Raw genomic sequence first — 10,482 nt, 5'->3', positions numbered from 1 at the left:
GACTGATGAGCATCTATTCATACCAACATAAAGAAAATTGTTTATAGCACAGATAAAGAAATATATTATCTATATATTTATCTATGGTTTATAGAAAGCAGTGCTGTGAAAAATCGATAATAGTGAGTTCTCGAAACGATAATAACCGACATGATAGAAAGTAGTGCTGCGAAAAATCGATAATAGTGACTTCCTAAACCGATAAAAACCTAAACTCATTCAAAACTTTTTATCGTAGAAAATAAAACACCTGTGAGTTTATTACAAACTTTATTAATTTCTTAAGTTCATACTTGGTATATACAAAAACTCATTTATTATAAATAATAAGTGTTCTAAAATGAATATAAAACTAAAATTAACTACAATTAAGATAACTGAAGCTAAAAATTTTGCGCCCTTGGTAGGGTGCCCATCACGCAGGCAGCGTTCCCGCGCTGGATTGCTATGGCCAATCTTTGCGCGAGAAAGCTGCCTGCGCGAGGATCACCTGTGGCCTCCCTTAGGAATTTACTGAGCACCTTGTGGAGTCCCCGAGCCCCCCTACCCCATGGACCTAGTGTCTCGACGCCAAAGGCTACATATTCGTAGTATGCGCCGAGACAACTATATTTATTCGCCTTGAAGAGTTCTCGGACGTCAGCCGCCGCCCCGGCCTGTTTGCTGGTGGCTAAAATGTAGGACACCGCCAGCGTATCTGCGCAGGTGGCGTCCTACACCAGCGCCCGGCCCATCCGCCAGGGGATCAACGACATCCCGTCGGAGCGTTTGCCGTCATCCCTTGCGATCTGGGGCTCCAGAGCCGCAGGGACGTCGGCGCTGACGAGCGCTCTCCTCAGGATGTCGTTGAGCGCGGCGTGACGGGATAGGCGGCCGGCGCCCGAGGAGCAGGCGAGTCCGTGGTGGCCAAGGCGATCAACAGGGGCCCCACTAGAGGCACAGCTGTGGTCCACGCATACATCGGCCCCGACCCGGAATCCGATAGCAATTCTGAGTGTTTGGCTCGATGAAAGTGCCGTTGTTGGGTGATGGATAGGCATGCAGCCATAAAATTAGTAAAATAAAATAATTTATTTACCAATAAACTATGGTTTACATATTTACCAGGGACCCCCGCACTAGGTGAGACCTGCGGGCTCAGCACGGTTCCATTTTTATCGACTATCACTATGCGCGTCCCTTTCGCACTTACATACTTGTTAGAACGTGACAGGCATGGTGACAAGGGATAAAAACACGACCGTGCTAAGCCGCCTGGGCTACATATAACCGCGAAAATCGAAGTTCGCAAATTGCGGGCATTTTTCTCTGTCACTCTAATTACACCTTCATTGGAGTAAAAGAGAAAAATCCCCGCAATTTGCGAATTACGGTTTTCGCGGTAGCCCCTCTGTATCGTAGCCTATCTCATTCTACCGCATGGCTGCGTCCCTTGGACTGGCCGGCGCTGGCCCATTGTGTACAGGGGCCTTTAGATTTGTACAGTATCTGGATTTAGTTACTTAATAGGTATAGCATGCAAGTTACAAAATTACTAAAAATTACACTTAAATATTTGCGTACATTATAAAATATTACTTAGTATAGCTTCTAGCGGTTTCCACGTAGTTAAGTGATTGAAGAAGAGTGTAGGTAAGCTTTTTGGCCTCAATAACTGATCTGTCTTCGATTTGAGATAACAATGCTTTAGCATGACACTGTAGGTTGAAGCCTTAAGGTGGTCCTCAAATCGTTTACCGAAGGCGGAGAAGACTTTTGGAACAGGCAGGTTAAAGATTCGGTTTTTGAGAAGCGAGACGTAACAAGTCATGAGTGTAGACGATTTGTGTGTAAGCAAAACGATACTGTGCAAAAATAACTGCCGAACAGTCAGGCCATAGCTTCAGCGTAGAGTTCAGAAGTTGGAAATCGAAAGGGTCATTGTCCAGACTCTGGAATGGACACAGCTAGGAGCCTTGCGTGGTCCCTTCCCGACGAAGTGTCAATTGGGGATTTTAGAACGGCAGTGGGGGCTAAGTTGTCCCAGGCCCTTTGCCTCTCGGGTCTAGGTGGAACATCTGGCAGTTTAGCTAGCCAGGCTTTCTTGGCCTCATCCAAGCACGCGATCTCGCAGTTTGTTATTTTAAGGATTTTACCTGCGAGATCAGACGTGCTATGGATTGAGGACAAGAATGCCGGCAGAGCAATACTCGATATTTTGCGTGTTCCTAAACCGCCAAACCTAATGGGCAAAGAATCTTGGGTCCAAGCCGGTTCATTAAAACGGACATTCAAAATCGTTTCCAGTTGTGACTTAAGGAGACTATCGATAGGTTGGACTAAACTAGCGACTTTCCAGATAGGGCAGCAATGGAGCAAGTACGTAAATTTGGGAACCAACAAACAACATTTTAAAATAAATAAGGCCGAATGGCTACTAATTTTGACTAAACGATCTGAATTAACATAAAATTTAGAAATCGATTTGGCCAAAACAGACGGAATAGCTTCATCGAAAATGAGGGAGCCGAGAAGGTGGAGATTATCCTTTGATAAGATTTTAATGTTTGGGGCTAAACTCGAAAAACTTTGAAGTACCTGGGCTGCTAAAGAGGGTTCTAAGTTTTCGAAAATGTACAATTCACATTTGTCTAAGTTAATAGTAAAAGAGTAACAATAACGGGAAAAGTTGAAGGCACGACACCTCAGGGCCCTCCTCCTACTAGATTGGTGTGCTCAAATTACGGCACCTATATGCTATTAAAACTGCACGAGGCCATGCGCTTGGCGGGGAACAGAACCCTATGGAGGAACCTGGTCTTCAACAGAAGGATATGATGTCACGATCCTCAGTATTGAGGGACCGACTGAAGAGGAGGGATAAGTCTGCCAGGACCGTTTTTGAGTCTCCGCTGATGGTGCCGTCGTCCAGGTACCAAACATGCAGTATGAACGTGAGACTATGAATAGCTGAATTAATGGCCAGACTGAATATATGGTATATATATATGTATATATATATACATATTACATATTTGTTCTTATTGCACAATTTGAATACTGAATGTACAAATATGCTGTACCTATGTTTTTAAACACTGAACTGTACAAAATATATTCTGGTAGAATTTACAAACGGATACACTGTACTCGTTACAAAATCTAACATGTTTGTCTAAAGATTTTTCAAAAACTAATCTTAGAATTAATATATTTAAATAGGATAAGGTAAACACAAATATAACTGTAAAAAGGAAGTAGGAACTAACTGAATTACCGTCACACACTCAACTCAACAGTCGAAATTATATATACCTAGCTATAACTTTAAGCCGTATCAGCTGTGGGCTGTGTGTGATAGTGTGTGTGTTAATTATAACGCTATGAGCTGATCCTCATTAACCCCTGACGCAGAATGGCTACAGAATCACAATCTCCAAGTTAATACGCATAAAATAAAACTCATTCAGTTAAGACCCTACCAAAACGAACCCATAGATCTAACTTTAACCAAAATAATAAGTTTATGGCAAAAAAAAAAATTTAGCACAAGTTTTTATCGCTGACTGTACTTTTATTCCACGGGCAACTAATACTCATCGAGACAATTCTATAAACCCCAAACACAATTAGGTTTCGTTGTTTTATCACAGAGTTCCTATGGCCACCTCCTGTCTCGCCTTACTTATGTATACAAATTTCCAGCTTCATAGGAAGTCGGGAAGTGGGTCAAATTTAACTTGCAAGATTTGACCCGTACAAACATAGTTACATAGTCTGTACTAAATATAGTGTGCATTGATACCATCAATGAAAATAGAGTGTATTAGAGGCGGATTGTCAAAGTAAATTATGTAGCCACTGTAAATTTACTGCCAATATCTTTCGACAGAAAATTAAAACTGTTAGAACGCCATTTGACTTTGATCCATAAGGCTGATTAAGACGGCGCGCGAAGCGTATGCGATTTTAGCTACATTGCGGACTGTTGGTTAAGTCCAATTCAACCGACCGATCGAAAACCGCAATGTAATGAAACTCGCATGCGAGTTCTCGCATTGACTAAATGAGCCCTTTTATTCTTCACTGATATGTGTAAATTTGTTACATATTGAAATTAACGCCATCTACTCGACTGTAGGCCAAAGGTTATGGCGCCATCGCTAGAAAAGATTGCACCATACCTTTGGCCTACATTCGAGTAGATGGTGTTAATATTAATATTTAACAAGTTTACACATATCAAATACTATTACTTATTCTGTGATATCAGTGAAAGAATAATGATCAAAGTCAAATGGCGTTCTAACAGGTTTAATCTTCTGTCGAAAGATGGCAGTAAATGTAGAGTACTGTAGCTACTTACATAATTTACCATGACAGTAACTCTCTATTTAAAATTCTCTTAGATACCATGTTTTAAAGATGGATTTAAAAAACAATTTATTTGGTTAAAGTCCTAAGCTACCTATTAGGCAGATTCTTAATAAAGTAAACTCGATTTCACTTTCATGAGCTTCTTCAGCAATTCTTTCTTCGTTGTATTGTAATCTGTAACAAGTAAAATTAATTTAAATGTAACTCCGTAGAAATCTTTGGTCTCTTAAATGCATTCGTACAATGCAAACATAAGTACATCCGCGCAAAAATTAAAACATGTATGAGAACATTTTACCAAGTGGATGAAATTAGGCTTGTTTTAAGCAATGGTATGTATGCAGACAGAGATTAAAAAGTATTATTTGGTACTATTCCGCCGTATACCTACATCCTTTAAAACGAAGATGAGATAATAATATGCTGTGCGTAAATATTAACCAATAACTTTGGAATTAATTTTCAAACTGCTGAGAGATAAACATATTTTTTTAATACGAGTAACAATACCATATTCACTTACCTAGTCTTTTGATTTGCTCGCTGCGTTTTTCGATTATCAGAAGCAAGAACTAGAGTATCCCTAGACCCGCCAGGTTGTTTGTTAGCAAAGCGGGGGCGTTTCGCTGGTATTGACGCTGAAATCAAATAATCCGCATAATTATAGAGGTACTAGCTGCTCGCCTCTTTATTAGTAGTATTAGTACCTACCTACTTAAAAATGGAGACCTATAAGCTCTAGAAACCACGGACCGGAAGACGCAGCGTGGGAAGGCCCTCTACAAGATGGAGTTGTATGGGGTCGGCGCGTGACCGGCCGCTGTGGAGATCGTTGAGGGAGTTCTTTGGCCATCAGTGGACGTCTTTCGGCTGATATGATGGATATGATGATGATGAAGCTTTCGGAAACCCGTCGCGCGAGTGACTAAAAATACGTAAATGCTCTACCCATCCATGCAGTATCATACCATGCCCGTGCTGTCGTGAACGTATCAAGCATGGAATGTAAGTTAGTGATAAATAAGAGCTCGTCAACATAGGTAGAGTTTTTTTGATACTCCCACGTCAGCAGCAGATGTTGCTAAGCGGACGAGGTGTTCAAAATTACCTTGATACCATCTTGATACGCACTTATTCTCTTAACAATACAAGTCGCGTTAAGATCATTTTGAACACCTGGCCCTTATAGTAAATAACCTTATAATCGGTCAAGTCCTATAAATTAAATACCTTTGTACTTAAATTACATACTTCACTGCAGGCTTCACTTATACGGACTCTACTTATCTGGTCTAATGTATGGTTTTGAACCATAACTATTTCTTGTTCGGTGGACAAGTCGCATGCTCAATAGGCAATAGCATTAATTGAGCCAATAACATTTTTTTTCTCAATTCTAAGCTTACCTTTTTCCGGTCGAATGCTTATTCCAGATTTCAGACAAGCTTGGCCTGTACTCGTAGATGCAGTAGGTAGCTGAAGTTTGTGCTGGAACATTTCACACGTTAAAATAAGTTTTAAAAATAAATTACAAACATAGGTACCAACATAAAACATTAATAGTTAGTACCTTCACTTATTTTTATTTGTCAGTCGTAGTTAGCTGTTAACCAAGCAGGTAAGACTTAGACCGTTTAAATACCTTACTTTGAACTTCTTATCTGTTTTATACCGATCTATGTTTTACCTAGTAATAGCTGATACTAATGACCTGCTTGAAGACATGCATATCGGCGTCCGCGTGAGAGCAAATCTCGCATACTACCGAATACCTAGTAGGTAAAGAATCCTCAAGTAAACTATTAAAGAGCATGCGAAGACCATCTCCGTATAAATCTTTAAGCGGACGCACACATTTAACCGGTTTCGATGAAACTTGCATGGGGTATGAACTTTAAGATTTTTTGCCCCGTTTCTTAATTCCCAATGATACCACACTCGTAGTTCGTACCTATCAATAAGCGAGATTATCATACTAATACGTACACGTACATAGAACGTTATGGATAAACCGGTTTTGATAAAACTTCCACTGAATAACCTACTAAGTTGAGATAAATGTACCTATGCCAAAAATAATATTTAATAGAAAAAAACCGACTTCTCAAAACAGTCTGAAATGCCATATATGTAAATTATTGGCTGGCATTTAACTGATCACCATATATAGTAATCCACTTCGTCACCTTTTTCTAGTAGCATTTCGTTTCTGTAAGGGTCGCAGTTCTTACCTAACCTAATATTAACCTTACCCACTTTTATAGTAGCATTTCGTTTCTCTAAGAAGCGCTAGTCGCCTAGCGGTAAGAGCGTGCGACTTGCAATCCGGAGGTTCGCGGGTTCAAACTCGGCTCGTACCTACCAATGAGTTTTTCGGAACTTATGTACGAAATATCATTTGATATTGACCAGTCGCTTTTAGGTGAAGGAAAAAATCGTGAGGAATCCGAACTAATCCCAATAAGGCCTCGTTTACCCTCTGAGTTGGAAGATCAAATGGCAGTCGCTTTCGTAAAAACTAGTACCTACGCCAATTCTTGGGATTAGTTGCCAAGCGGACCCCAGGCTCCCATGAGCCGTGGCAAAATTCCGGGACAACGCGAGGAAGATGATGATGATGATGATATAATGATGATTTCGTTTCTCTAAGGGTCACAGTTTTATCCTACCTAACCTAACCCACAAAATCGAAATCGCCAAATGTGTACTATGCGTCGTTGAAGACTTCTGTTCTGATAATCATCAGCAGTTCCACTTCATCAAATGTGACAGTTTTTAATGTAAATGCTTGATTTTCTGATTAAAATACATAAATCTCTGTACGTATGCCTTTAAAATTTGAGGAGGTCTCTCGATTCCTCATGGATCCCATGTTCAGAACTCGAGCTTGACATAAATGTTGATTAAAAACGTGAGCTATGCATCGTTGAAGAGTTCCGTTCTTGACCATCATCAGCAGTTCTACTTCATCAATTGTCACTTTTTTCAATGTAAATGCTTGATTTGTTGATAAAAACTCAAAAATCCCTATATGTATGCCTTTAATTAAAGATTTGAGGAGTACCCTCGATTCCTCATGGATCCCATCATCAGTAGGTACTCGAGCTTAACAAAAATGTGGCTTAAAACCTTAACTTGCTTAATAGTAATTTTGAAGACCTATCGAATGATGTGCTTATGTTGATATTTCTCAAGAAAAAAACAATGTTAGTTTCATACGACGACGACCGGTCTGGCCTAGTAAGTAGTGTGACCCTGCCTGTGAAACCGATCGGATCCCGGTAAGGGCATTGTATGATGAACACAAATATTTGTTCCTGAGTCATGGGTGTTTTCTATGTATATAAGTATGTATTTATCTGTATAAGTATGTAATGTATATCGTCGCCTAGCACCCATAGTACAGTCAACGGTAAAAATATGGGTGTAGACAACTTACTCAAAAATATGTCCCATAGTTCTTAATTCACTGACATAAGAGTTATGGGACATATTTTTGAGATGATTTGTACACCCATATTTTTACCGTTGACTGTACAAGCTTTGCTTAGTTTTGGCCTAGGTTGATCTGGTGTAAGATGTCCCCTAATATTTATTATTTATTTATTTACCTACCCATGGAGTGTATTTTAAACTACGTACCGAAGCATAAAGTACATCAACGCCACTTAATTAACGTCCATTAATGGACGGCTGGCAGTCCTCAAGTATGAGTTTCTCCAGAAACTTCCTACCTCGCACAGACAAACTGTCGAATGAACTGCCGCGTGCGGTATTTCCGGTCCGTTTCGACCTTCAAACCTTCAAGAAAAGAGGCCAGCATCGAGATTACAACCCCTACGGTGTTGCGACTGTAATGTTGCGGGTATCCATGGGCGACGGTAATCTTTATCATCAGGTGATTCGTGTGCTCGTTTGCCTCCTATATCATATAAGTAGGTACATATAAAAAACACAATCTTATAGTTTTGGAGTAAAATTACTGTATAAGTGTTTCTTTTTTTGCTATTTTGGCTACGGAACCCTAAAAACGTTCACAAATCGGACTATCGGTTTCGAAGAGGAACGTGGATAAACTACTTGAGATCTGTGTGAAAACTAAAATACTTATACCGAAAAGCAAAACTAGCATAATTACCATTTTCACTGTTTGATGTTGACAGAGGTACTCTGGCATGTGTAGATCTGATCTGAATCTGGTTTGCAGCTGAAATTTAAATTATGTTAAAAGAAATAAGGTAGAAGTACTAGTGCTTGACGCTGCACTAGTATTCGACATGGGCACTTTATGTCAAAATAATATAGGTTAAATTTGAACGGCGAAGATTTTTCTGTATTCAAATTTAATCTTTGTCACTTTGGCATAAAGTGCCCATGTCGAATACTAGTGCAGCGTCGAGCACTAGTACTTCTGCCTTAAGTTAACATTTTTAGATTAAGTACTATTAGGTAACTCCATACGCCGTGCACCGCAATAACGCGGTTGGGAGCGGCAATTTATCCAGAAAAAAAAAGATCTTCATGGACTTTCCATGTGCGACGGTAATCGCTTATTTACCATAAGGTGATTCGTGTCCTCGTTTGCCTCCTATATAACTTATATAGAAAAGCCTATGTTTATTTTAATATCCTTATATCTTATAGTTCTTGAGTAAAATGGCTGTGATCTACGGACGGACGGACTGACCGACGGACATGACGAAACTATAACGGTTTCATTTTTGCCATTTTGGCTACGGACGGAACCCTGAAAACGATCACAATTCGGACTAACCAATTCGAAGAGAAACGTGGGTAAACTGAGGGCCTATCGCGAAACACGTTCGCCGTGTTACTTCTCTGTCGCACATACGTACGAATTTACAAGTGCGACAGAGAGGCAACACGTCGAACGTGGTTCGCGGTAGGCCCTCTGAAGTCTGTGTGAAAATACTATTAAAGATAACTACAGGCCTATTCGGATTTCGAGATAATCACAAGATCTTGAGACGATTTAGAGATCAACTAGATCTACATTAGATATCGACTAGATGTGACTTGGATATCTAATTCATAACTTGTCGATATCGTTCAAGAGGACCTCCAGAATCGCGGAAACGTCAAATTTGACATATCTATCTTACAAATATCTTTATAGTGTAAACAACGTTATTTACGGTATTTGACGTCTGTCACTCACAACAGCAATACTACGTAAAATGTTTTGCACATCGAAATCACAAAGGAAAACAACTGCACTGCGAACGTTTACGTTCTACGTCTTTTTTTTTTTAATTTTAGGGTTGGCCGGACACCACCGTTATGAATCGGTAGTCGTCTAAGTAAATCGATATGAATTTTTCATTTTTCTTTTAATAAAAATAAGGAAAAGGTGGATAATTAACTGTAAATATGGATATATTTATCGTCACTTAACAGACAACAAATTTGACACAGTAATAACATAAATAAACTTTAAAATAGATCCCCAGTTAGTTTCAATTTTGACAATGGGTGCGACCTACTCGGTCGGTGTATTAAATACACCGACCAACCGGTAGCTTGCGGGAAAACCATATAATTCTAGCTTTATTTAAATCTCAAATAAAAATTCATTATACGTCACAATTCGATACCTCAGTCTACGTGCCATCCAATCGTAATCGCTTGCTGTGACAATCGATTTGCGTTAGTTACATCTCTATATACGTCAGTCATAATGTGTCAAATACCGCAAATAACGTTGTTTACACTATAAATTATCCGTATCGTAACTTGTTGAAGTCTAGTAGAAATCTAATTCATTTTCCGAATCGAGCCGCTAGAATAATTACCATTTACCTTCACTGTTCGATGTCGATGGTCTGGCATGTAAAGATGCATGGATCTGGTTTGCAGCTGAAATTTAAAATTCTGGTGAAAAATTATGTTAATATTTTTAGATGATCTATTTTTTATGGGTAATCAAATATACCTACTGTTACTGTCTGTCTTTCGGGGCCCCCTGAGGATGGGGGCCCTGGGCACGAGCCCCGTGTGCCCTTATGGGAAAGACGTACTGACTTATATATTAAACCACTTATTCATAAAACTTAGCATCTACCTTAGTTAAATTTGTCCCTTTCTAACAAACACAAATGACAAAAT

Source organism: Cydia splendana, chromosome 20 (assembly GCF_910591565.1).
Source record: "Cydia splendana chromosome 20, ilCydSple1.2, whole genome shotgun sequence".
Taxonomy (NCBI): domain Eukaryota; kingdom Metazoa; phylum Arthropoda; class Insecta; order Lepidoptera; family Tortricidae; genus Cydia; species Cydia splendana.
This window is presented reverse-complemented; position numbering follows the sequence as displayed.